Here is a 27,353-nt window from a genome sequence, read left to right on the forward strand (position 1 = left end):
TGTACCTGAAATGACTCAAAACTCTTATTAGACTAAGATCAAGCAGAAGACACTATGAATCAGAGTAAAACAACGAGAAAAGCATATAAATATGGCTAAACTAGACTCTAAGATTCTATATAATATGGCGATAACAATTATAACATGTTTAACAGTCAATCAAGCGATAGGGCTAAGAAGAATTTTAACAAATATGGGCGAAATTCAGCACCAACTGACAAAGATATTTTGCGATAGCATGTCCATAATCGCCATTGTTAGAAATCCTATCCAACACTGAAAAACGAAGCACATCAAGATCATGTTCATTTTGTTCGTGAATGTGAAGTTAATCCGATTCACTACAATATTGAAAATCGGATAACAAACATTTTTATAAAGGCACTATCAAAAAAAATAAGTTTCCATTTTTACAAACCAAACTTGATGTTTATAGACAGCACTTCAAGGATGAATGTTCAAATAATGTGCAAGTCCATATGTTCACATAAATTAATTAGGGATAAGGTGCAAAAAATACTTTTAACATTTACAATCATGAGCAATTTTACCTCAAAAGTTGGCAGCCAACAGCAATTTCACTCTGAACATTGACAAGTTTAGTCAATTTCAAACATTATTATAAAACACAGATAGTTTGCTCCTTATTCTGCACCAATTGCATATCAGTCGGTTCTACAAAGATGGTATATTTTTATTTTTTATTTTTTATTTTTAATGTCTAATCATATGTTTGTGATATGTTACGAATGAATGATAAAATGACGCACATGTGAACCGTAAATGATAAGATTGATGACCGAAAAAATAGTGTGATGATTATTTCTCAAATTGACTCAACTTGTCAACGTTAGGGATAAAATTGCTCATAGCTGTAAACGTTTTTTTGAATAAACGAGGTACTATATTAATAACGATTACATCCAACTCAGCTACTGCTTTCACAAAATGAGGAGCTGAGTTCCAAATATGAGGTGAAGGCCATGAAAACGCCTCCTTAGCTAATAAATCAGCTACTTTATTCGTTGAACGGTTAATGTGATACACTCTAACATCCCTGCAATCACGGGCCAATGCCCGGCAATTGTCCATAATAAGCCCCAATTCCGATCCGTCGCGCCTGCTACTGTTAAAACGTTCTACTACGTTCTTGGCGTCTGACTCAATGTTCAAGAACCGAAGGCCAGAATCACGTATCCAGCTTAACGTGAACTGTAAGCTCGTAGCTTCAGCCATGACTGCCGACCAGTTGCCTTCAATCACTCGCGTCCAGCACACCAATATACGTTCCCTATCATAGCGGTAAACGTTAAGGAGTATTTTTTACACTTTGTTTCAATTAATTATTTAAAAAAACTATAATAATAAAACCATAACAAAAGTCTACAACCCTAGACCTTTAGGCAAATCAAAAGACTAATAAAAAAAAAATGGTTGGTTGGTTGGGTTGTACTTGCAAATAATGAAAAAAACATAAACAAAAAAGCAAAAAAAAATACAAGTATCACATGTGCACATGAATCTCATATCCAATTAATAAATATTGAAATTGAATTTTAGAATTGTGACACACAAAAGTAATTGTCGGTTCCAATTAACCAATTGAAATTGAAATTGAAATTGAATTTTAGAATTATGACTATCATATGTGAAAATTTTGGTCGGTACTGACTAAATATTACAGCCGAATTATGAATAGTGTCTCGCATGTTTTATACACTGAGTTTACTTTGTCTCTATACAACAACAAAACTTTAGTCTCGAAATGAATCGAGATCGGCTAATATGAACCATGTATTTTGGTTCATATCATAAGATGTGGCTAAGTTTTACACTGACCGCCACAAATCTACCGCAACCCTCCTCCTTTGTCCGGACTTGGGACCGGCTGTAAATGCCACCAAGTGACCCTAACAGGATAAGATATGATTAAGTTTTACACTGGCCGACACAAACCTACCTCAACCCTCCTACTTTATCTCTATAAATAGTTTTATTTTTTTTTTAATAAAGTAAATCTTATTTTGTTCGATTATAATGTTCATGAACATGCTTTTAAATAAATTTGGTTCGATTATTTTTTTAATAATGATATTTCTATTTATAGGGGAATGTACAACAATATAGTGTTGTGTAAACTTTAGTTCCATAAACTTTAATTTTGTGTTAAAGAAATTTCAAATAAATATAGTTAATGAATATAATTAATGAGTTTTTTGCGAACGAAATTCATGAACTGAATTAATAAACTGCTCGCGAACAAAGTTTGTTATTAAGCTCGCGAACAGTTCGTGAGCAGCTCACAAATAGAATATTGAGCTTAATTTTCTAATAAGCTGAACACGAGCAAGCCAAAACTCAGCTAAGCCCTACATAGATATACTTTACACATATGGAGTTATTTTTTTCTTTAGATTGTCCATTTGCTTTTTTTTTTTTAAGTTTTTTTAAAATATTTTAGTATACGTACAATCAAATTAATAGATTGATACCACGTAATATATTGAATAAATAATTTATTAGTCTTTATATATAGTTAACTCATATATTGTTTCATTTTATTATTTTTAATAATACAGTAAAACTATAAATTAATAATGTTGGGATCATGAAATTTTATTAATTTATAGTGATATTAATTTATCGAGTATTAATTTACTGAACTGATCCAAGTCGGACCAAAAAAAATTATTATTTTAAAGAGGTTATTAATTTATCGAGTATTAATTTATGAATGTTTTACTGTACATTAGAAGGTCTTCAACTTTTATTCTATTCAACAGTTTAGTCCTCCAATCCATTTAATAACTAATTTTCCCTTTACTTATTAATATTGAAATATCAAAATCTTCCTTGTAAACTGCTTCCGGTTACCTAAGAACACAGCACACAGCCAGACAAGGGCCGGAGTTCGGCAAACCCTCTCTTATGCTTAAGTCAGTGAGGTATCTAGAAAGACTACCAACTTAAAAGCAATTTAGTAAGAGAGAAATTAGTATTTAGTTACATACATGTGTCTCTAATTTCTCAGCTATTTATAGGCAAATGTTACTTACAAGTGGGCCTCTGTTATGTACACGTGTCAGCTCCTCATTAGCTTCGGACCTTATTATTCCATTCCGAAATATATCTGAGCTTGGGAAGCGTGCCTTTAGAGTCTAGCATTCTCATTGGTCCATGTGTCTCCTTTAGGCAGCTCCCGAAGAGAAGCCAATTAACTGAAGGTCAGTGTTATGATCGAAGCTAGGTTCGCTCCTGGGCCTTAATTGGGATAGCCCAAGTGCTTACCTTGGAATGAGACCAAAGCCTTTTGGCTTATGGCCTAACCAAGCAATACCGCATCAGATGTCCCCCTAGTTTCATTATGAAATCTTTTAGAGTTTCATCGATTAATTCGCTGAAAAGACACCTGACAATTATGACGTCATCCTGAAATCATGAACTAGCCGCCTTCTTTATGAAGCAATAATTACCATTTATCACACTTTAACAATCCCAAGAGGAATAAAATCAGAAATTTTTCCCCTTTTCATTAATCTTCCCATAAATTGAAGAGAGGGATCATATTTCCACCTTCTTCACTTCTTGCTTCTTGCGAACTCCTTCATTTAAAAACTGTAAGTCTTTGTGCCTTCCTTCTTTTATTTAAGTTTCTTTCATTTTATACCTAAATGGTTGGCCCGTCCTCTAAGAATGGAACCAAAAAAGCACGTAGTGGTAAACAAATAGTCACAACCAATGTTGATGTTGAAAATGTTGAAAATGATGTTGAGGAGGTTGAAAAGGTAGGCAACCCCAGAAAGATAAATCCTAGGGTTCCTAAACAACCCTCTAATTTAACTCCCATTCTTCTGAGAACTCTTGAAGAGAAACATGCCTGGCTTGGGCGAATGATAGTTTCGCTTCCTAAAGATAATGAGAGAGCCCATATTCTCCCCTCCTCCACAAAATTAGGCTTATTCGCCCAATATCTGGATTGAGAGATGAGATTTCCCTTGCCCACCGGTGTGTTGAAACACAATTTCCACATTGATTTTGATTATGACAAAAATATTAAATTAAATTAATATCTCCATAATTAATAACACATTAAAAATAAAATGTTGATTTATTTATACTAATGTGTTTGTTGAAGTGTTTGATTAATATAAGCAATAGTTCAAAGAAATTAAATTAGGCCTTAAGGCTTAAATCAAAGCCCATTTTGAGAAGGCTTATGATTCAAAGCAGTAAGCCTAGCCAATAGAAGGGTCCAAAAGCCTTCCAGCTCTCTAAAAGACAAAGGCGTTCCGGAAGACAAGAATCAAGCCACGTTGGACAATATCATCAGATGATGGACAGAGACAGAGTTGATATGCACAGAACTGTCATTGCCCATACCAGATAAGGAAAGTTTCAGAACCACAGACGGTTTGTCTCCTGGTCAACCTAAAAACTTTGCCTGATTTGGTTAGACCAAGAAGACTGACTCCGACCAACTCTGAACAACAGCGCAACAGACAAACCAACGGATAAAAGATAGAAGATGATTGGTTGTTGGCACTGGCCTCTGGAAACTGAAAACGACAGCTGAACGTTTTCCTCTCAACGGTTATTTCGAATTTCGAAATGATCCCTGCTTCAAGTGTCAACTATAAAAGGCCTCTCATTTCCAACCTTGGAATAGACCAGAGAAAGCGATCTTCAACGCAAAAAGCTCTGAGTGATTATCTTGTTCCAAAGACAAGCAAAAAAAAAAGCAAGAGTTGTTTTACACACACGTTCATATCTCTTATGTAATCTTTTCTTGCAGTTCATCCAAAGTGTTTGTTTGGTATTTAGCAAACAGAGGTAGATAGTTCAGAGTGTAGAATTATAGAGGAAGGTACTTTGTAATTGGCTCAACAACTATTGTAAGGGTTTGTGCTCTACCAGAAAGAGCTCTGTAGTGGATTAAAGCTCGGAAGATGAATTCCGTGGACTGAATGTAGGCAGGAGGCCGAACCATGATAAATCTGATGAGTATCATTTTCTAACTCTTACGCCCTATATTTGCTTGCTTATTATTTCGGAACTACTAAACGAACCAGACTAATATCTTAAACGTGCAAAGTTCGTAAGCCCTCTAAGTGTTGCCTTTCGAACCAAGGACAAAAGCAATCTTAGTTACAATTAACTAACATTGCCTCTGAACCTCAATCTTTGCACTCTGAGTTTGTGATATGTACTGTGAGAATCATTTTAAGCGTTAAAAAGTTTAAATCCTTATTAGTTCCATTAAACCCCCACCCCTCTAGAACCAATTCTCATATACCTAAGGGACCAACACGGTGTAATGGCGGTACTAAACGAATTTAACCTTTGCCCCTACCAAATCACCCCTAATGCTTGGTGAGAACTTCTTAGCTTCGACAGGGCCTGCACTGATCTTAGAATTAGGTTAACTGGCCCTTTGTTCCGTTATTTTTAGTGTCCAACAAAGAAAATGGATGAAGACATGATTTATTATAGGCATAGTGGCCGAAGATGTCCCTTCATGAAGAAAATGCAAAGTATAAAAGACTTCAAACCCAAATGGTCTGGATAGAGCCGAATGGAGCTGCTCCCAATAATACGTATGTTTGGGGATTTCCATTTTCTACAAGATGGAAAGAACACTCGAAGGAAGAAACTTCTTAGAAGCCTGCTAGAGCGTTAAGCCCTGAAGTGTAGGAAAATAGACAAGCCTAGACGTAGCGGAATAATAAATTTTTATCTATTTTATCTAATTTCCTTTTCTAAGATCTGTTAATTGTTATTTCATACAAGGAGGGATAGAAAGTAATACCTTTAGTGAAGAACTATCTACGGTTGCAAACGAAGTGCCCACAACTTCTTATTATCAACTCGTGAGCAACGAACGTTTTTGTTCAACACAGAAAAACAAAACTAATCAGTAATCAACCTTTAAAGTATAGCAATCGCAATGATTGCCTCTAACAGAAATCGATACGAGATCAAAGAGGGGGTAAGAAATAAAGTAAATTAGCTGAGACGAAAGACGGAACGGTTCCTCTTCTCCTTTTTCTGAGTGTGTCGAAATTCTGGGGTTAGGGTGTCTATTTATAGACTTCTCAAAATCCTAATCCCCGTTGTGTTAGGTAATTAAATAATTAGAATCTTATTCGGAATAGGATTACTAATTAGATAATTAAATAAACACTTTAATATTATCTAAATAATAACTAATTATATCTAGATAATTATTATTAATCAAATTAATAATTCAATTATTATTAGGGATAATTAATTAGAGTTTCAATCACATAAAAACTTCTAATTAATATTATCAGATAATCTTTTAGTTTAATTTATAACCATAATCTTATTATAATTATTAAATCAAACTAATATCCCTATTTAATATACAAATTTCGGCTCATGAATTATGTCTCACTAATTTACATTTTCGTCCTCCGATTCCAAGTCCCATATGCAACCCATTAGGTTCTTTATTGCCACTAGCCGTATATATCCTTTGAAATTATTCATCACGATTAATTCCAACATATATATAACGGAATACAGTCGCGGGCTGTTACTAGCAGAACCTATGATATTCCCCCAGAGCAATTAAGAAGTCAGGTTGATAACTGACGTTAACCTTTCTGCATTAGGTACAGTATAATACGATCCTTCATCAACTATATCTCGTCGGTCAATTCCTTATAACCATGGAACGTGTCAAGGTTACATATAACGAAGAGTCTGGTTTTACTTGTATAGGTTGAATTCACTCTGAAAAGATAAGTTAAGTGAAATGTTTATTTCTATTCTTAACTCTATCACCTTGTAAGGATTTCAGTCAATTCACCACAAGCAGCCATTTGGATATATCTCCCACTTATCGAGAGTGACGAGTGCTTAATCTGACATTAACTATTCTGCAATTACTTTGTGTGATACCCAACCATGCTCTCACACACACCCCAGGCTCTCACCTGTTGGATCGTGCTCGCACAGAATCAAAGTATCAGACTCCATAATCTAGAATCACTAATTAATGAATGTTTGAGTCTAAGGATTAGTTATACCTAATAATACCAATGAGATGAACAGTTGACACATTAGATAAATCAATCCATTCTGTTATCTCAAGTCGGGTCCCAATCCTAATGAACTCCTTCACCGGATCCATGTAACTGTCTAGATATCTGAATATCTAAAGTTTGTAAGATCAGCTTTCTGTCTCGACAGAAAACACTGTTACATGCAAGTCTCAACAGTAATATGCCAACCTCTATAACATATTACTTAACTTGGGTTTACTTTAAGTCTATTGGTTTATTATAAAGTACAGTCTCACTCCATGCTTGTATGAACACTTTATAACTACTTAAATAAACTTAGGGTTACTTTCTTTATGAAAGATTTGTACCTTTATATATATAGTTATATTTTAATGCTATATATCTGATTAAACAAATGATCGAATAAACAATTTATTCATTAATATTAATATCCTAAAACAATTGTATTTAGGACACTAAACTCCAACATGAAGAAACGACAAATGTCGAATGAATCAGCTCTTATGACCTTAAATAGGAATATCAAGAGATGAGTAGAGTTATCCGAATTGAAGGATACACATGGTTCTTTAGTACGACTAGTGGAATTGCATATCCGGGATCTTCCTGATTTAAAGCCGTAAAAGGTAGATTTTCTTTCATTCTTTGAATTTATACTTTTTCTTTTCTTTGACGCATGTAATTCTTATCATGTCATCTATTCATGATGAAGCATAAACAAGTTGAAGAAGGACAGCTTCAGTGCAGATTTCCAATGAAGGTGCAGTCAGCAAAAAAGTGGCCGAAGCTGAAAACTCATCTCCTGCCATGCCAAATGCCTCCCCCGAAAACAATCCTTCAATAACTCCACCTATTCAAACTGTCGAAACTTCAGAAGTACAGACGAACTTTGGTAATTCGTCTCATGTTTCATCTATTCCAGCTTCTGGCACAGTGACTCCTCCTCCCGTTTCCACTGAAGGAAACGAAGCAATGCCTTTCTGCTCAAATACTCCCCTAGTATAATATGCACAAACTTGGGGGCTAATAAATTATTTATCCAATATTTTGTTGTAGCTTCTTTTCAATAATGACTTATAGTAACTTTTTGCAACAAAATATATATTTTGTAGTGAAAGATGAAAATTTTGATTTCCAAATCCTTTCTACCCAACCAACATCGACGATGTCGTTGTGGTTTCGAGTCGGGTGATGTTATTTTCCGTGTGTCCGATGAGTTCCGGTTATTTTCTCCATTTTTCTTTTGTCTATTTCTACTACGTACTTTGTGTTTCTTACTAATTAATTTACTGATTTACATAATGATAGATTCTCATATTTACGGCTCCTTGTGCAATTTCCCCAAATGTTCATACTTTGTCGAAGGTTATTTTGTTTTTCAGTTTCTAACTTTGTCTCGTTCGTATGGTTTGGACAATTGCTTAAAATCTATTTATCTCTTTGGTCCATTTTTCATCTTTTGTCTAAAAGAGCTTTATCTTTTGCTTGAGTCCATTCACATTTTTATCTAAGTACTATATTATTGTGCTTCAAATTTTGATGGAATCAAGTCCTTCAATGTATCCAGAACCCAGACAGTTCTGATGTAATTTAATTAGGACCGGGTCGGTGACCTCAACCCCGAGTCAGCAACCTAGTCCACATCTTATGGTGGTCCCCGACTGTCCATTTTGAACACTATTTTATGGATAGATGTTTTCAATAAGATCTCCACTGCTCACCGTTGCTTAGAGTTGAACCTCTTTGATCTGATTTCTCATGATTACTCGTTTTAACATTTTTTGTCAACCTGATGCACTCATCACTTATATAAGGAGCTATATAAGGTATTTAAGAGCATCTCTAACAACCTCTTAGTTGGACTCTTAAGTTAAAATTTGATGAGAAAGAGTTAAAAATTAACTTTTACAGCCTCTTAGTGACTCTGACATCACTAGGAGTCACCACATCCTCTTAATTATTGAGGAGCCTCTCACCATTCTTAGTTTCCTCCTTATTTATCTTTTTTTATTAATAATTGACTTTTTGATGAATCTCTCTCCTCTCACTATTGGAAAATGTAACAATACTTAATAATTTTAATGATAAAATAATAAATAGGGAGTGAATATGATGAGTATTTTTGAAGATGATATATATTAGTCATTCCTCTGAGAGTAAATTGCTTATATTATTTTTAGAGAGTGTACTAAGAGTCTCTTAGAGATACTCTGACTAACTCATATATAACCGATGCAAAATATGTAAAATAATATTTAATTTTTTTTAATAATGTTTCAAATTGGTGTAATTACACCATCAACTTTTAATTACTCCTATCATTTATGAGGTTATGAATAAAGTTATTATTTACTCATAATAAAATTAGCATTAAGTATATTTTATCATTCTCTATAAAGTCGAATATCTTAAGACTAATCTAATCTGAGTTCTTGAAAATTTGTTGGGGTTAAAGATTGATTTATGGTAATTGTTAAAACAATTTAAAGAATCATAATTTATTGTAAACAATTTTTAATTTTAAGCTAGTCAACTCATCAATTCAGGAGTTTGACTTCCGGAATGACAATCCGAGTTTTACAATCCTAGACATCTTGAAAATTTTAAAATCTCTAAAGATAAAAAAAAATAAAGTTTTACGGTCCTAGACATCCTGAAAATTTTAAGATCTCTGGAGATAAAAATAAAATAAAAGCAAATCCATCCGAAATTATAAGTACCGGACAAATATTAAATTATCAAAATTCTATTTATTATTTTTATTCACTTTCTCTCTCTAAGAGTCAAACTTCAGGCCGATTTGTTAATTATCCTAAAAATGAAATTAATTTACAATAAAATCGTAATTTTCTGAATTAATAATTACCAACCAATCCTTAATCCAATTTGTTGAGAATATTTTGTTTATAAAATATCTAAAGCCTAAATTTCAATGTTATCAGACTTGGATCGGACCGGCCAGTTCGACCGGTCGGATTAGAAATCGGCCAGATAACCGATCTGGGCCTCTCCAGTTTGTTGAATGCTCAACAAACCAGAGTGACCCAGGGTTAAACCGGAATATGTTGGTTCGACTGAAAACCGGTGTGATCCCGGGTCAATAAATAATTTTTTTTAAAAAAAATTGTTTTAACAAAATCTTTGCAAAGCAGCTCTCACTGCTTATTCTGCTTTCCTTGTAAAGCAATTTGGGTTCCTTGTATTGTATTGAAGCCTTTATTTATACTAAATATTATTGCTGCGTCTTTTGTTTCCTATGTGGGACAAACTTGCTTTATAAAAATCCTTATCAAATGAAAGATTTTTTTTTTTCAAAAGTCGACAAAACTTGTAACCAATATATTAATATTAGGCATAATATCCATTTGCCTCCCTATACTAAGACTTTAGAATCAATTAGGATCTTAAATTATCAAAATCATCAATCAAATTCCTGAATTAAATAAAAATCATCAATTGAGTCCCAATTCTAAATAAAAATCATCAATTAAGTCATCATTTTAAACAAAAATCATCAATTGATGCCTTATCGAAAATCATTCGGTTGAACAGTTTTAGACCCGCTCCTAAGACTCAAACTCATGACCTCTTGGTCACACGACAACAACATTTACCGTTGCATCAAGGCTCGCTGATGTTTGGATTATAAATAATTTATAAAAATAATTTCAACATATATATTTAATATATATATATATATATATATATATATTATTTATTACGTCATCCGGTCCGACCAATCCGAATCCACAACAATTGTATTTCGATTTAATTGATTATAAGATATCTGTTTGTGAAAAGTTCGACAAAGTTTATACCTAAACTTTAATTTTGATTAGATTGATATGACCGTCATTTTGACTTACTACGGGACTTAAGAATTAAACAATAAAAATCTACATATAAGTTTTTTCTTGTGTTTTTCGTGAAATTTGAAATAACATGAATGTAATGGAATTGGAGACATTAATTCCAACGTATATCAATAAAATTTTGGTTTTATCTTGTTAGGGGTAAATAAAAAATATCATTTTATTTCACAAAAAAAATAGCAAAAAAATAAAAATAATAAAGAAATAAAGAAAAAGACCTGTCTCGATGAGATGGGTTTCTGTCTCGTCAGAGCGAAAAAGATTGCTATATGTCTCGGTGAAACAGGATCCTATCTCGACGAGACGGGTCATGGTCTTGGGGAGACGAATCCTGATGCCATTTCGTGGTATCTCTTTATATAGCCATACTACCCACATTCTTTTTGGTCCATTTCAGCAAGTTTAATTAGTGGCAATGGTGGGAGTAAAGTAGGAAGTTACGGGACACGGAGCTTTATGAATTTGCTATAAATAGGACCCAAAATCACCATTCCAAACCCCAATCAAATCCTACAGCAAAAACTCAACTTTTTCTCAGATTTTATATTCAAAATTCTCATTTTTCTAAGCAATCAAGCTTCGTCTAAAGTTTTAACTCCATCTTTAAGCCTTTGATTTCATCCTCCCAAGCCTTCAATTTGTTTTAATCCAAATTCACATCAAACCACATCATTATCTTCTCCATAACTCACAAGCATTCATCAATAAAAAAATTCTAGCTTTCGATATTCAATTCTCTGTTTTTTATCAATCACAACCGTTGTCATCCATAATAAGATATCAATTTCAACTCTAGACAACGCCGAATCATCAATTCATTTCCAACATCAAGTTTGTTGTTTTGAATTTCAGTTTTTGTCAATAATTGCATTCTATGATTAATTGCTTTTTGTCAAACGTAATTTTTCCACGAATTTAATGTAGTCAATTCAGTTGTAATTATCGCTTTCCTTTCCAATTTTCATCATTTGTAATCAAAACAATATTACAAAATCAATAAAAAGGAAAATTTTCCATATCACTGTGTTGATTTAGTTCTGTTCGTAGTGTCATTAGTTGAGCTAGTAAATCTTTTTATAGTGGAAGTAGGAACCTAAGAAGGTTTTTATTTTTCAATCCTTGAATCCTTTGTCTAATCGTTTCGTTTTCTAGAAGTTAAGTTTAACGCACATTTTTACAACCTGAAACCGATAAAATTAATTGGGAATTAATTTTTCTAGAACGCTCGCATGAAATCCACACGAGTCACGATTGAAATAGGCTTATTTGTAAAACAACGCCAACACATCTAGATCAAAGATAAGGCAAAATTACATTTTCGGTAAAGTGCATATTTTCCCCTAACATGTGAAATGTCTAAACTAAACCCTAATATTTTCAAACCATATCAATACAGCGCGATTTGTGGGGAACTTACATGTATCCTTCGTCTTGTGGTATTCGATATTTTTTTTTTACTTTGGTGGATCATTATTTCCGAGCTTTTTGGGTTTATTTATTAGTTGACAAAACAGAATCATTCCAATGTTTATGTCATTTATTGCTATGATCAATAGACAATTTTCTTAAAAGATTAAAGTTGTTCAAAGTGGTATTAGCACTGAATTTAATCGCTTGCTCGATTATTTCTCTCCAGCTGGTATTTTTGTTTGATACTTCATGTATGGATACTCCTTAACAAAATAGGAGGGTTGAGAAAAAACATAAGCATATATTTTCAATGGGTTAATACACATATTTGCCTATGTGTTTTCGCGAAAAAACAGATTTGCCCTTAAATCAAATAAACCCACAAAACTATTCCTGAATTTTCCATAAACCTGCAATTATACCCTAATCTAACAGAGCTGCTAAACCGCGATGACATCAAACCTTCTTGTCTCCAAAAAAATTGGATGACGACAATCAAAATTCATTTGGTTTCTTATTGTTTTCTATTGCTATTACTTTTGGATTAATTAGGAGGTTTAGACGCCGTTTTATTAGGTTGATTGAGCTTTTATGAAAATGAATTTTGACCAATCTGTTCTTCTAACTTGCTTTTAATCGAAATTGAATGTGCATATTTTTTTCTGTTTGTGATTGGTTGTTCTTTTCTGAAGTTTTTCTGGAGACAAGTATGTTTGATGTGAACGTCGTTTAACAGCTCTGTTAGATTAGGGTATAATTGTAGGTTTGTGAAAAATTCAGGGATAATTTTGTGGGTTTATTTGATTTAAGGGCAAATCTGTTTTTCCGAGAAAACACAATGGCAAATATGTGTATTAACCCTATTTTCAATATGGGAAGAGTTTTGAGATTTGAGACTAATTTGCCTATTTATTTTTTGGGAATTCTTGATGTTGCTCGTTTAATTAATCATACTCCATCTCCTCTGTTGAATAATAAATCTTCCTGCGAAATATTATTTGGTAACATTCCTTCTTATACTGCAATTTGAATGTTTGATTGCTTGTGCTTCGCTTATAACCAAAAAATAAAAGGGGATAAATTTACTAGTCAAAGTTGAATATTTTATTTGTTGAGAATATTTTGCTTATATAATATCTAAAGCCTAAATTAATCCGAGTTTGTTTAAGAAGATTAGTAAGATTTAGGCAAAAAGCATCCTGAGGCTCCTGATCTTTCATTGTTTGGTGCATTAAGCCCTCGATCTTTTATTTAGACACATTGAGTCCCTGATCTTTCACCATTTGGTGCATTAAGCCCTCGATCTTTCATTTAGACACATTGAGCCCTTGATCTTTCATATATGGGTGTATTAGGTCCTTCCATAAATCAATTAATATATAGGTTTATTAAGGGCATGTTTGGTGTGACAACAAATGATGTTCTAAAAATAACAAATTCTAAAATAAAAAATATATTATACAAATTAATAAAAATAATTTAAATAAAAAATAAAAAAATTATTGAACACAATAAAACCTTCTTTTTCGATAATTATGTTCTAAAAATAAAAATAATGTTAAAATTGAAGCACATTTTGTGGAAATAAGAAGGGTAATTTTAAGGGTAAATAATTTATTAGTCCCCTAGTTTTTATCTAACGCACTGTTTAGTCCCCTTATTTTGAAAAACACATTTTAAGATCCCTATCTTTTACCAATATTAACCATGTGGTCCTTTTATCTATTTTTTATTATTTTTAACCTAACATATCTCAGCTTTTAGGACAACCATAGTACAATACAAGTTGACCATGTTACTTTTTTATTTTATATATGTCTATTTATGCTAAAATATAACGGTTATAAGTCTAAAAAAATTAGACAAAAGGACCAAAAGGTTAATATTGGCAAAATATAGAGACCTTAAAATGTGTTTTTCAAAATAGGAGGACTAAACAATGTGTTAGGTAAAAACCAGGGGACTAATAAATTATAACCCATTTTATTCACACCAAACATGCCCTTAATAAACATATATATTAATTGATTTATGGAAGGACCTAATACACCCATATATGAAAGATCAATGGCTCAATGTGTCTAAATGAAAAATCGAGGGCTTAATACACCAAATGGTGAAAGATCAGGGGCTCAATGTGTCTAAATAAAAGATCGAGGGCTTAATGCACCAAACAATGAAAGATCAGGGACTTCAGGATGCTTTTTGCCTAAGATTTAGATAAAAGCACATGTTAAAAATAGCAATTACATCATCAACCCAATTTTTTCTCCTTTCTTTTCTCGAATTGTTTGGTTTCTTAGCAATATTAGGAGAAATTAGTGTTATTTTAACAAGTTAATAAGTTGTTGTTACATAGATTTTCAGAATCCCAAAATGAGATTGAGAGATGAATTTGGAAAAATGCATTATGCAAATGGGGATATTTATGATGGAGAAATGATAGAAGGTTTGCAAGATGGAGAAGGAAGGTACGAATGGAAGAATGGAAGTAAATTTATTGGTAATTGGAAGAATGGAAGAATGGATGGTGTTGGAACTATGATTTGGAATAATGGGAATAGATTCGATGGATATTGGGAAGATGGCTTACCTAAAGGAATTGGAACTTTTAGACGAGCAAATGGAAGTTTCTATGTTGGAGAATGGAGCAAAGATTCTGAAAAACAAGATGTGACTTATTATCCAGCGAATTCCATTCCATCTAATAACTTACAACCGGATCCACGACAACTTTTTATTGATTTAATTGATTATAATATCTGTTCTTGAAAAGTTCGACGAAGTTTATAGCTGAATTTTTTGATTTTGATTTTACTACGGCCTTAAGAATTAAACGATAAAAATCTACATATATGTTTTTTATTTTCTCTAAAATTTGAAGTAGCATGAATGTAATGGAATTGGAGACATTAATTTCAATGTATATTAATAAAAATTTGGGTTTTCATTAAAATGTAAGTTGTTTTGTTTTAGTTTTCATTTATGAAAAAAAATGTATGTTATAAACTTCGTAATATATATATCGATTTCTTCAAGCCAATCGGTATAAATCAATTTACTGATTTTTTGCCACTTAGACAGCGTCAGACGACCCTTTATATGTCAATTTTTCTGCTTTAAATAAAATTAAAATAACTAAAAACTAAAAAAAACGTCAATTGTTATGTTTAAAGATATTAATATTATTTTGTTGACATATTTTTATTTTTTTAAGGACATTAGTGTAATTAATATAGAATATATACGTTTTCCAATATTAAATATTTTATATTATATTATTTTTACGTAGTATAATTCATATTTTAATTATATTTAATAAAAATTAATAATATATGTATAAATTTGATTAATTTTGTATATATAAACCTACTATCCTTAAGTATCTTAATACAAAACTTATTGTTTGAACAAATAATTCGAGAATATTATAAGCTTAAAGCATTATTTCAATTAATATATCCATCAAAAATATTATGCGAATAAAACTTTCAACTAATAATATTCATCAATAATTTATAAAACTGATAACATTTTGTATAAAATTAAAAGATAGTGTGTGTGGGTGATAAGTTTATTTGTTTAGTATTTTTCCTTGTTTTCAATAATCGTTATTAACTAGTTCTACACCCGATCATCTTTTAATTTATATAAAATAGGTAACATTTTATATAAATTAAAAGATTGTCGGGTATAGAACTAGTTAATAACTATTATTGAAAACAAGGAAAAATATACTATATTAAACTAATAAACTGATCAACCCGCACACGCACGCCCACCCATACGACATTATTTATCGACTAAATGATGCCGCTCTAACGATGAGGGATTGTTTCTCCTTGAGAATCCTGTTCTTCGCGAGCTCTAAGTTTCTTACGATGTCCTCTTGTACTTCCACGTAACTACCGACATCTGATGCCGTACCTTTTATCAAGTCTATCGTTGCTCGGACCGTAGCGATATTGTTTTCATGAGTCCTTAATTCTATATCAACTTGTTGTAGACGTTCAGAGATAGCATTCATATCCATAATAAACTTAGAAGTAAAAGAAAGAAAGAAAGTAAAATGTAAGGAATTCACCGAGGCATGGGTTGTTATAAGAAAGTAAAATGCAGAAGGTGCTGCAAAATATCATTTTATTGGAGTAGGGAGTTGGAATCATGTATATTTAATGGACTTGCTTATATATCATCCTTAGTGTGCACTAAATTAAACAACATTTGTGCTAGATTAAGGCAATAAGTCATACATCACAGATGATGAACAGCATGCGCGGATAGGATTTTATTCGTGTGGGTTGCTAAATACCGTCCCTAAATTATTTATCATCGCCCCCATTTGGACTCTTTTGCCCTTCTCATAATTTTGATCAAAAACTGAAAATTCTTTCTCCAAAATCATAAACCTGAACAATAATAATTGAAATTATGAAAATAATTAATGTGTGACAACCCGAACCGTGAAAATGGACGATTACAAGTCGAAAACATTAAAATTTATGTTTTTTTTATCAAAGAACTCATGAAAATAATATATATTTTTTATGACGATTTTGTATTTTTCGTCACAAAAAATTAGAGAATTTTGTGTTTTCGTCATAAAAAATTGAACGATTTAGTATTGTTCATCACTAAAAATTTTACGATTTTACACCGGCCAAAATTTGGTCTAAACGGATGCCGCATCCGTTTAGACCAAATTTTTGCTGATTCTCTAAAAAAAATTCAGTTTTGAAAAACAATTATGCAAAGGGCAAAATTGTCCAAATTGCAGCGGTGATAAGTCATTTGGAGGCGGTAAATAGCAACTCACAATTATGCCTATAATTCGGGAGAGATGTTGCTATTTACCGCCTCCATTTGGATAATTTTACCCTTTTCATAAAATAAAATGTCAAAACTGAAAATTTGGATATTGGAGAGAATCGGCCAAAATTTGGCTTAGGCAGATGCCGGATCCGCCCGGCCAATGGCTAGCAGATCTGACATCCGACTAGGCCAAATTTTGGCTGAGGCAAAATCGTAAAATTTTTACTGAGGAAAAATACTAAATTTGTTCAATTTTTTTATGACGAAAAATGCAAAATTGTCATAACAAATATACATTATTTTCATGATTTCTTTAATAAAAAAAACCGTAAATTTTAATGTTTCCGACTTGTAATAATTCATTTTTGGGGTTCGGATTGTCACACGTCAATTATTTTCATAATTTCAATTATTGTTGTTCGAGTTTGTGATTTTGGAGAGAGAATTTTCAGTTTTTGATCAAAATTATGAGAAGGTCAAAAAAGTCCAAATGGGAGTAGTAACTAGTAAAAGGGACAGTATTTAGCAACCCACTTTTATAATTCTTATTAGTTCAATGCAAGTATATGTACCTATTGTGTATAAGGACTATTAAATTAGAGTTGTCAATTTCTGACACGACAGTACAATCAATACGGACTACCTGCTTGATACGCTATTGTTATTTATATTGTATATAACTATGCGGAGTATACATATTACAATAATCTGTTTATGACAAGGATCAGTGACACATAGATTCATAATTCATTAACATGGGTTCTTTCTATAGATTAAGTGTTTGTTTGGTTTTATTTTTGGCAGCTATTTTTTTTCTTTTTAATTCCAAACAAGATATAAAAAAGATTTTTGGTAAAATAGCGAAATAATTGTTTTTAGTAGAAAAATCTAACTAATATTTACTAATTATCAGCAACAACAAACATATAAACTAAATGAGCCCTAAATTTAAAAAAGTTTAGAAATATTAGATAATTCTATAATTGATAGCTTTGTAACTTCTGTGAATTAGATGACATGATTCTCTAAATTCACTACGAGAAAAATCAGTCGTCGGCGGAAAATTATGTCGGTGATGGCTCAAAGTACATCGCGATCAATGGAATTCGGACAGATTCATGTGTCGATAATAGCCTCCTATACAATTTTATACTGATAAAAGAAATCACTGACATAATATTTCAGTCGGCGATCACTGCCTGAAATTTCGAGTAACTTTAATAGGTGACTTCTGTTGGACATTCCGTCAATTTCACCAACCCATATATATTGGTAATATATTTTTCAAAATATTTATTTAAATAATTTACGATATAAATTGCTTCTGAAACTGCATCTATAATTGTTAATCGTTTTTAAAATTATTTTTATTAATTTTTTATATGATTATAATTATATATTCAAAAATAATATTTCATACATTCCCTTATATAAGTCATTCCAGCAGATTGGATGATTCTCAATATAAGTCATTCTAGTTTTTCAAGAAAATTTAGTTTAGTTTTTCGATTCAAACATTAATTTTTTTTTTATCTTGGTTCATGTGTTTTAACATTCCAAGATGTATTCCACAACCATAATTAAGTGAATTTTTTTTAATTAGCCAATGTAAATTCATTAATTTAACTCTATATTGATTATACTATTTAATTTGTGTAAAATATCCTAAAATAACTTACGTAAAGAAATTGAGTGAGTTATGTTATGCTTTTATTGAATACTATTTACAAGAAATGCAATCAATATTACATATTACTTTTTTTCACAAAAAAAAAATATTATATATTAATTTTCCTTTTTCTTCAGTTTTAATTTTCTTTTTTCCACTCTTTTTCAAATCAAAATCATTACTCAACTGGAGATTTATTGTAATCGGGCTTATTAATTCCATTTTATTACAAATAGTTACCAATTATAAATTCTAGAATTAAATCTGAATTTTAAAATATGCACTTAACTCTCAAGCTGAAAATGTTCAACAAATTAGCCCTAATTTTATAAATAAAAACTAATTTATCAAAATTTACTTTAATCGATATCTAAAATTCAATTTTAGGTGAATTGATCTTGTCTTTAAACTTTACAGATAACCTTAATTCACAAATTATACTATTAAATTTAACACTTTTATTTATATTTATATTTATACATACATATATATATATATATATTTATATATATATATATATATATATATATATATATAAAAAGATATAATCTACAATTAAAAAAACACCCAAAAGATCATGTAACGAACATCATCTTCTGTAGCGATACCGTTTGAAGTTGAAGTAAACGTGCAAGATTCCTCGTTCAAATGTGCATTTGAATCCCTTCTTGTGAGAATATTCCCATTCCTTGTTTACAATTCGAAAAGCCTATCGAAAAGTAGTAGTGATTGTTAGAAAGAGATCAAATCGTATCTAAAATGTCAGCGCATAAAATAGCACGGGATGGGACGGGGAGACAACTTACTATATCTTCATATGGTGGTCCGGCATGGAACCTTATAATGCAAGTCTCGTCACTGTTCCCATCCTTCTCGATCGTATAAGTTGGAGCTTTTATCTTGTCGACGAGGTCTGGGTAAAAGATGTTGAATTTATATCCTTGAACAACCTTTGGGGGTGGATTGTCATGATCATAGTGAGTTTGATTGTATTTATTCCACTCATATCCGGTATGAACCCGGTTGAAATATTTCGGCTTTCTTGGTCGGTACTTATCGTGCCACCAATACACCTGCAAACAAATCAATTTTGTTAGAAACGTCTAAGAGAAGAATCCAAAAGCCAAATCCTGCTAGGCCATGTTGTTCTTTTTTTACTGAAATTAAGTAAACCGAACTGAATGCTACCAAACTGAAATTATATTATTAGACTTTAAAAATACCAATAATTAAAATAAAAATCTAATAATAATAATAATGGTTCTAATAAAGGGCGGCCTGGTGCACTATGCGTCCCCGCTGAGCGAGGGTCTGGGGAGGGGTCCCACCACAAGGATGTACTGGGGAACGCCTTCCCCTGCCAATTTATTTGACAAGAGGCCGCTCTTAAGACTCGAACCCGTAACCTCTTGGTTCTAATAATAAAAAAAAAATTGATAATAAATAATGATAAATTACTGAACTGAATGCTACTGAACTGAAAGTACTGGTATTGAAATTAAGTGACAAAGACCAGGGGCTATTTGTTTTTCGGCTAGATTGATTACCTGTGAATCTAGATTCACCTCAGCTCCAGAGCCAAATACTGCATCACCTTCCTCCATGACCCCCATAGCTTTAATGGCTTTCATCTCAAAGTTATCTTCTGCTGGAGGCGGTTTCGATGCCATGGCCTCTTGAATTCGTCTTTGTTGTTCCTCTCGCACAGCCATACGTTTTCTTTCCAACATAACCCTGTCTTCCTCAGGATCAATTGCGTCTTCATTGTCGTCACCATGTAACAGTTGAGGTGAAAACGAACCATCTTCTTCTTCTTCTTCTTCTGGCTCATGAGTTTCCTCCACAATGGGTTCTGGGGAAAATGTTTCAGCATCTATACAACATTGGCAAACATTAGCCCGAGGTTTGGTCCAATCATCGGAAAGGAACCAGCATCTTTCTGGGGGAAAAATAAGTAGCACATACCTTTTATATCATGTTCATGCTCATGCTCTTGCTCAGTGTCCTCCTGAATCGGCGCTAAATTACGATCATCTTCCAGCTTATCATGACCTTCCGAAGATGGCTCAAGGAGATGCAAATGCTTGCGTAACATCTTAGCGTGAATCTCCCTCAGACAAGCCTATCATTGCCAATATAAAAGTAAGGTCCGAAGAAAAGCAAGTCCGTAGTTGCAGCAATACAAATTGAGAAACGTGAAGTAATAATAATAACTACCTTTGCCTTGTAGATCTGCAGTCGTTTGAGAACAGCCTCCCAGTATTCCACTACTTTTGCAGATCCAGAACTCATTTGTGCCTCTATTTGAGACCGTAACGCCTCAAGCTCATTGGAGCTCTTCCCTTCCAAGAGATTCCTGACATCTGTTTCGATGCTAGAATGCAGTCCCCTTTCTTCTGCAAGAACCTCTGCAGGAGGTTCCTCCCCACGCACCCTAGCTCGATCTAGTGCATCTTTTTTACGAGCTTCAGCTAGCTCCCAATTACAAACCACCAAAAGTGCCTATAAATAAATTTTGCATATGTTTAGCTACTGTTCAATATAAATTAAACTCTATAGCGTAGCATATTAGCAAATAATCAAATTCACAAGCACAAAACTAGTCTCGTAAGAACAATAAATATAGACATGAAAAATAGTACCTCCCAATAATCGATGTGCGTCTGAGTTGTCCTATCCATATCCAGATGCATTTTAATGTCATCGCGAAGCTCTTCCATCTCCTTTACAGTTAAACCCTGCATGATGCACATAAAGAACAAGAGTTAATTCATCGAAAAATGCACTCTAGGTGAATTTAATAAATCATCGACGATTTAAAAGAAATCAAAAAAACAATAGAATGGCATGTTTGGTAAAGAGTTTGTTTTTTGGATAAAATTAGAGGTTTGAGTCACTTTAGAGGTTTTGACTAGTCAAACCTCTAATAGTGGTGTTTGGTGAAGAGAGGTTTGAAAGAGCTTATTGGGTCCAAAAAGCTAATTTTGAAAACGATGGTTTTATGAGTTTTTTCAATTAACTTATTGCTCCGTCCCTTTTGAATGACATTTTTACCCCTAATTACTACATTTAAACCCAAATAAAGGTTTTAATATGTCCTTATTTTTCATTTTACACAAACATTTATTACCAATTAGCTAAGTTTTACCAAACAAGTTTACACGGCTAGTCAAATCAGCTAATCAAATAAGCTAACCAAAAAGGTAATCAGTTAGCTAACGACTCTATTTGGTAAAGAGCTTTTAGGGGTAAAATTAGAGGTATGAGCCACTTTAGGTTTAGACTAGTTAAACCTCTAATAGTGGTGTCTGGTGAAAAGATGTTTGAAAGAACTTACTGGATCCAAAAAGCTAATTTTGAAAAAACTGGTTTTATGAGGTTTTTCAATTAGCTTATTGCTTCATCTCTTTTGAATGACATTTTTATCCCTAATTACTACACTTTAACCCTAAATAAGAGCTTTACCATGTCCTTACTTGTCATTTTATACAAACAGCTAACAACTATTTGTCAGACAGGACCAATATCTAATGGTGGCAAATCTTGAAATAAACGTTACATGTGTAAGTCAGAACACAAGTTAGAATATTGTAATTGAACTGTTATTGCTGTTGATATGCTACAATAACGAGGAAAAGGAGCAAAATGCAGGCAGAAGAAAAGTAACAATTACCTTGAAAACAATGTATGGCTCATTTAAGTCTATATCCAAATCATCTGATACATTAAGGTGCTTCGACAGAACATCTATAGGCTTCATTCGCCCTTCACGCATCCTGATAACCGACCTCACTTTGCTTTGATCAAAGTGAAACTGTCGGTCAAATATGTATGAACTCGTTAGACAAACAAATAACAGAGATTTGACAAGGTAGTGACGGCATGAAAAGGAGAAGAAAGAAATGAAATACAACATGCAACGTACCTCCTCTTCTTTTTTCTCCCAGTCTTGAAACTCGGCCCTTGCACGTTCTCTAGCCAATAGAGCCTGTAGAATGAAATGAATTACAAACCAAAGAACATGCCAAATTGACCAAATCAAGAAATTCGAATCACTATGAAGCACGGATACTTCAACATGCCGGCGTATCACGTGTCCGATACGTTTCGGATACGGAAACTCCCGGAAACTTCTAGGATACGTTTTGGGGCCGTTTCTGTAATATTCAAAAGTTGGATACCCGTTTCCCAGACAAAAAACGATTGCATTTCATTTCAGAAAAAACAGAGGTAAACAGAGCAATTATGGGCGATCCTTATTTGAAGGGAAAACGAGCAGGAATATCCAAAGGAGTACGTGGATCTTTATGTGCAGCAATAAAGCCTAGGTAAACCAAAAGACAGTGAGGAAAACTTTAGATGAACTGGAGGTAGAATCTCTACTTGTTGGTGAAGATAGAAATAAACATTGAAGAAATAGATTTTTAGTATTCAGAAGGAAAGCTTTCATTGTTTTATCTTTTTTTCTCTGATTTAACATCATTTATATTTCATGTATTTAATAATTATGGTTAGATAAGAGTTTTATAATTTCTTTTATATGTATTTATTTAGTTATATTACAAAAATTCAAATAAAAAAAATATATTTTTAATATTTATAAATGTGCCCCAATATTTTTAATATTTACACGTTTTCCCCACATTTCCATGTTCTATGTTTTATAGAAAAGACGTTTCCCGTGTCCGTGTCGGATACCGTATCCGTATCCGTGTCCGTGTCCGTGTCCGGGTAACATGGGTCGAGAGGCAGTTAAAATTCAATTTGCCAAAAGATTTTGATAAACAAAGAAGTTATGCTTACCATTTCTTCTTCATGTCGCGCCTTTTCCAGTGCCCTTTCCTCTCTTCTCTTTTTTCACCTTTTCAATCTCTGCCTGCATTTCAAAATTGCTACATACATTAGAATCTACAGACTTTGTTTCATGTTTATGAGTTTGGCAAACAATGGGGTACATTTTGTAATCATCTTAAAACCCGAAATGGTACCAACCCCCATGACTCAAGAATATGTGCACACAGAAAATCACAATCAATGCCACCATTACGAGTTAAATGCTATGTTGCACGGACATGGGAAACGTTATTTATAAAACATAATCTTCATAAAATAGCCTAGAAATGAAAATGGACGCAGACATGGACACGAAACGCAGAAACGCTACTAACTAGAAGTGTACGTGCAACATAGGTTAAATCTAAGCAGCAGTAATACTAAAACAAGATAGTTTTGACCCAGCTCTCCATGTGTTACTTTTTAGCTTATTAACCACATATATATTATTTTGAAAAAATGATATGAACCCGACAATAGAAGATCAACACAGTTCATACCATTCTTTCTCTCTGCCTCTGCTTCTCAGCTTTAACTGAAAACGTATCAAGTGGCACGCCTTGGGAAACATCACGTTCAATCTTCTTTTGCCACACGAATCTGTAAGAAACATAAAACTCCGGCTAGTTCTAACAAAACCAGCAAAATAAGAGCCAGGCTAACTCATAGCTTAAAATTAAAAAGAAAAAAAAGAACACTCACTTCTCATTGAGATTAGAATCGCCAAATGGATTGGAATCATTGGAATAGCCAGAGATAGACTTCACTTTCTTCGCAACTTTCATGGCCTGCACAAATCAAAACCACATGTCATAAAAAAGAAACCTTAGTAGTGTTTGTCTTCGGAAAATTCCGTATTCATCTCATCTTCCAATTTTCTTTTCTATTTCTGAGTTCTCTGATTTTCCATTTTCCAAATAGAGAACTAAAAGAACAGAAAACATACTTAGTTTATCCGTTTTTCATTTCTTAGTTTTCATTTTCTAAATATCAAATGGAATTCTTTTTTTTATTGCAATAAACTTTATAAACGCGCATATTAAATTAAAGGGTAATTAATTTATTAGTCCCTATATTTTGATAAAACACACTGTTTAGTCCCTGTATTTTTAAAAACACATGGTAAGGTCCCTAACCTTTTTCTCAGTGAACTGTTTAGTCCTTCCGTCTGTTTCTTAGATTTTTTTATCGTTTATGACTTCGAAAATGACTAAATTACCATTTACTATTTACCTTCAAACTTTAGAAGAGAAAATCTAATTTAGAAGAAGAAGCTATTTGTATGGAGAACAAGAAAAAGAAAAGACCCAATGCTTACGAATTTGAACGATTAAGAAGAAAATCAAGAAGAAAAACACTCAAAGTTGATTTCAGATGTATTAGAGTTTAAAGGAAAAGAAAAGAAGAATGCAAATCCAAATTGACTAACAAAATCTTCATGAGAGTCTAACGTTAGGGACTAAACAGTTCACCGAGAAAAACGTTAGGGTCTAAACAGTTAACTGAGAAAAAAGTTAGGGACCTTATAGTGTGTTTTTGAAAATACAGGGATTAAACAGTGTGTTTTGTCAAAATATAGGGACTAATAAATTAATTACCCTAAATTAAATTACTCAGTAAGTCATTCAAATTAATATCAAGTTGAAGTATTTGAAGCACATATACATACCCAATCTGTCAAAACAAAAATTACAAGAAATGAACAGTTGAGTCACAAAACATAATATAATGAATTAGAAAACAAGATATATTAGATTTCCAGTCATTTTCTGAACTAAACACCAAATTCCAATTTTTCAAATTTTTTCAGAAAGCAACCCTTATTTTCTAAAACTGAACAGGCAATTATATACCTTTTTACGAGCTTTCTTCGCCAGATACTCAGCAATTTCTTCTTCAGTGATCTTTCTCGAAGAGCTCTTCTTCCGTTCTCTGCGCTTGCTGGAGCTAGAGCTCCTTCTCCGGGACGAATCGCAACTCTCGGAGTCATCCGAGTAGGAATACGAGTCTGATTCGGACTCGTCCGACTCACTTCTCCTTCGTTTGGAAGATGAAGACGCACTCTTATCCTTCTTGTTACCCATCAGATAGAAAACTACCTTATCTTTCATCAAAATTGTCTATATTCTTCAATAAAAGTGAATTGTTTGTAAGGAACTGCAGCTAGTTAATCTTGGCTCATCTGCATAGAAAGCTCAAAATGTAAAACAGCATTGATTGGCAAGAAACAAATATAGTCTATTCTATAGACTGTTGCAAACATTACCGTATGATTAGATTTAGACATTTTGAAGCACCATTCGGATCTGACATTTTGAACATTTGAAACAAATATATTCTATTCTATACTCAGTTTCAAACCATAAAATTATGATACATTTACCGTAGTCAAACTAAATGTAACCGAAACTAAATAATAATGAAATAGACCTAATATCAAAATTAAATATCAAAATTACCATTAAAATAATAGGATTTCTAAATGAATGTATGCAATACCATGTATTTCTAAATGAATCTTAATGATCAGAAAAGTAGACTTGAATAGCAATGTATGTTATTATCACCTGTCAAGTCCAACGAAACCATATTCAGAAACTCAACATTGAGTATATCAAGTCCAACGTACTCATGACTACATAACTGCTAGTCTGCTACACTTTAAACGAATGTATGGTAACCAATTCAAAGATTTAATTTCTAAGCAAAAAAAAAAAAAAAAACTAAGAATGCATGAAATTAAGTCAGGAATCAAATATTAGATTAGGTTTTACAGATTTAGGATTCTGAGAAATCAAGCATTATTAACCCAAATACAGAATAGTAAATAGAAATCGAGATCAGCAGCAAGAAGAAGAAACATACCTGGTGAAGGACAGTGAGAAGCGGCGCAGAAGATGAAGCTTCCAGTGAGAATAACAAATGGGGAAGAGCTGTTGATTATCGGGGTTAAACGCCAATTTGGTGTTAGTTGGAAAAAAAATTCTAAATCGAATATTGGTTAAGAAATATTTCAAAGAAAGGGGCTGTTTTTAAGCAGGGAGGTTACGGCTGCTTATGCTCCGTAATGGTGTGTAACTCTGCAAAAAAAAGCAGAGTTCCTAACCATTACGGCTGCTTATGCGCCGTAATGGTAAGCAAGTGGATCAGGCTATTTTTGTTTTTTTAAGCAAGTGGACTAGCTTTCTTTTATGTTTTTTAATTTCAGTTTTCTCTTTTTTTCTTTTAGATCAAAGTTCAGCTAAAAAAATCATCTTTTATTTTTCAAATGCTATTATTAATTACGATAAATAATTTATTAGTCTTTTTTTTTTTTTTTACGTGTCTATGTTTATTTTGTTTTTGACCAATTAAGTTTTACTTTATCTTTTTCTATCATTGGATGAGCTTACTTTTGTCAAAGTTCATCATCATTCAATGGTGAAAAAAACAAAGTAAGCATAGTTCAAACTAATAAATTAATATGAATTAGAAATTAGTTTTTTTATTTTTTAATAAATTAATATGAACAATGATTAAATATACGTATAAATTTAATGTTTCAAGTAGTGCAAATTTAGTTCTGATGTATGAAATAGTCCAAACTTAATCCTAACGTTTCCAAACAAGATCAATTTTATCCCCGCGCTATCGAAAATTTGAAAAGATTGGTTTGACTGTTATTTAACTGTGACATCAGGTCTTCCAAATAAATTTATCAATAAATTG

The 27,353-nt window shown here is 32.5% G+C and overlaps 1 pseudogene; it reads right to left on the reverse strand.

Moving 5' to 3' along the window:
• Positions 1-19,366: 19,366 nt before the first annotated feature.
• LOC136209829 (splicing factor Cactin-like) lies at positions 19,367-26,769 on the reverse strand (annotated as a pseudogene).
• Positions 26,770-27,353: the final 584 nt, after the last annotated feature.

This window comes from Euphorbia lathyris, chromosome 10 (genome assembly GCF_963576675.1).
Source record: "Euphorbia lathyris chromosome 10, ddEupLath1.1, whole genome shotgun sequence".
Lineage (NCBI taxonomy): Eukaryota > Viridiplantae > Streptophyta > Magnoliopsida > Malpighiales > Euphorbiaceae > Euphorbia > Euphorbia lathyris.